At 42.0% G+C, this 2,193-nt stretch overlaps 1 pseudogene; it reads right to left on the bottom strand.

Moving 5' to 3' along the window:
* Positions 1-822: 822 nt before the first annotated feature.
* On the bottom strand, positions 823-1,752 carry LOC103194572 (annotated as a pseudogene).
* Positions 1,753-2,193: the final 441 nt, after the last annotated feature.

Raw genomic sequence — 2,193 nt, 5'->3', positions numbered from 1 at the left:
AATTTCACTTTTGTGTTTATGTTCCCCCTGCCACACACATTTCATACACTGGTATATAATATGCATCTAGAAAAAATTGATATACTATATATTTTTTAATGTAAGGCCCAGGTAGGAGAGTTTTTTTAAAAATAGTATAGGTGTGGTATACTGATTTCCAACAGTGCTATTTATTAATGTTGCTTTTTTTTTTTTTTTAACTTTTCCTGCCCATATGCCCTGGCCATTTGGTGGTGCCGTGCCTAAGGCCTTTGATTGTTAACCAGAATGTTGGCGGTTCAAGTCCACCAACTGCTCCGTGGAAGGAAGATAGGTCAATCTACTTCCATAAAGATTTAATGCCCTGGAAATCCAAAGGGGGTCACTATGAGTCAGGATAGATTCAATGGCAGTGAGTTTGGTTTTTTTGGTTTTGTATCATCAGGTGAGAGGAATGGATGGTGATGACTGCATTCATTGTTTGTGTCTAGTTACTCCTTTGTTAGGGTTCCTTTCTTACTGTGTACCTTTGTAAAAATCCTAAAAAAAGATTAGCAATTTGGCCAGAGATCCTGTTCTACTTCAACCTAGTTCACGAGTTTCAGCCTTGATGGAGCGAACATCTTCATCTCAGATTGTTTTACAAAGTACAGCTGAGTAGAAGCCCCTTCATCAAACTCCTCTCCTCCAACCTCAGCTTTTATAAGTTCATTTACTTTAAAGGCCAGACCGATACTTGAATTTACTTAAAATGCATTTTTTTCAAGTTCTCTAAGCCTATTAAAATCTTTCTCCTTTAGAAATGATTTCTCTATTTCCTGAGCAGAATCATACAACTTTTTCTTATCCAGAGGGACATTTCTGTTGTCTCATTATCCTCCACAGAGCTGCCTTCACCTCCTGGTTCTTGAGGCTGTAGATGAGGGGATTCAGCAAGGATGTGACCACACTGTACTGGATAGACACCACTTGCTCTAACATGGAGTCTGAAGTGGGGCTTAGATACCTGAAAAAAGTTGTCCCATAGAACAAGAGCACTATGGTAAGATGGGAGGAGCAGGTAGAAAAGGCTTTGCCTTGACCCTCAGAGGAGCGGATGCTCAGTATGGCAGAGGTAATTCTGGACTAAGAGAAGAGGATCAGAGGAAGTGTCAGCAGCCCCATAAATGCACATGACACAGCTAGAAGAATCTCATTGGCAATGGGATCAGTGCAGGACAATGGGAAGAGTGGAGGCGGTTCACAACTGAAGTGAAGAATGATGTTGGACCCACAAAAATGTAAGTTGTGGATGAAGAGACTGTTTATCAAGGAGATTAGAAACCCCACTGCCCAAGCTGTACTCACAATTACAGTACAGAGAGGCCTGTTCATGACCACAGTGTAGACCAAAGGGTTGCAGATGGCAGCATAGTGGTCATATGCCATGGCAGAGAGCAGGCAAGCTTCAGTCGCCCCAGAGAGAGTGAAAAAGAAACTCTGGGTGATGCAGCCCCACATTGAGATGCTTTTCTTCTGAGACAAGAAGTTCTGTAGCATCTGGGGCACAGTGATTGAGGAGAAGCTGAGATCCAGGAAGGACAAATGTCCAAGGAAGAAGTACATTGGGGTGTGGAGGCGAGAATCAGTCCTGATCACAAGGATCATCACCAGGTTCCCCATCAAGGTTAGGAGGTAAATCACCAGGAACAGCACGAAGAGCAGAGCCTGGATCAGAGGGTCACTGGACAATCCCAGGAGGACAAACTCAGTAATAATACTGACATTTTTCATTGGTGCTTAGAGATTCTGTACCTCAAGAGAAATGGATAGCTCTCCATTTGGTGGGACATTGATCTGAGTCATTTTCAGTGCACAGGAGTTTTATATTCACAGACAGTATACTTCTTTATCTATAGACCAAAATGGAAAATTCAGGATTTTTTTTTTTTTAAACCTCTGGCACTGTTCTAGCATGATTTATATAACTTCATCGTACTTCATGGCCCTTTAGTAATTGTACTCGGTGCATACAAATCAGGTTGGCCCTGGAGTCAAACCAAGGGGAATTATCCCAGTAGCAAAGCCTAGCAAACCCTCAATGGATGAGGGCTGGGAGGCCATGGGTAAGCCCATGGAAAAGTGATTTTTAATATTATTTTGAGATATTCTCATAATGGACTTCAACTTCTTCATTTTACCAAGGAGGAGACTGCATTGCCTAAGGTCTTATAG

The sequence above is a fragment of the Orycteropus afer genome, unplaced genomic scaffold (genome assembly GCF_000298275.1).
Source record: "Orycteropus afer afer isolate SDZICR_OR568_19922 unplaced genomic scaffold, OryAfe1.0 scaffold00045, whole genome shotgun sequence".
Lineage (NCBI taxonomy): Eukaryota > Metazoa > Chordata > Mammalia > Tubulidentata > Orycteropodidae > Orycteropus > Orycteropus afer.
The sequence above is the reverse complement of the archived record's forward strand: the minus strand, read 5'-3'. Positions and strand labels throughout refer to the sequence as shown.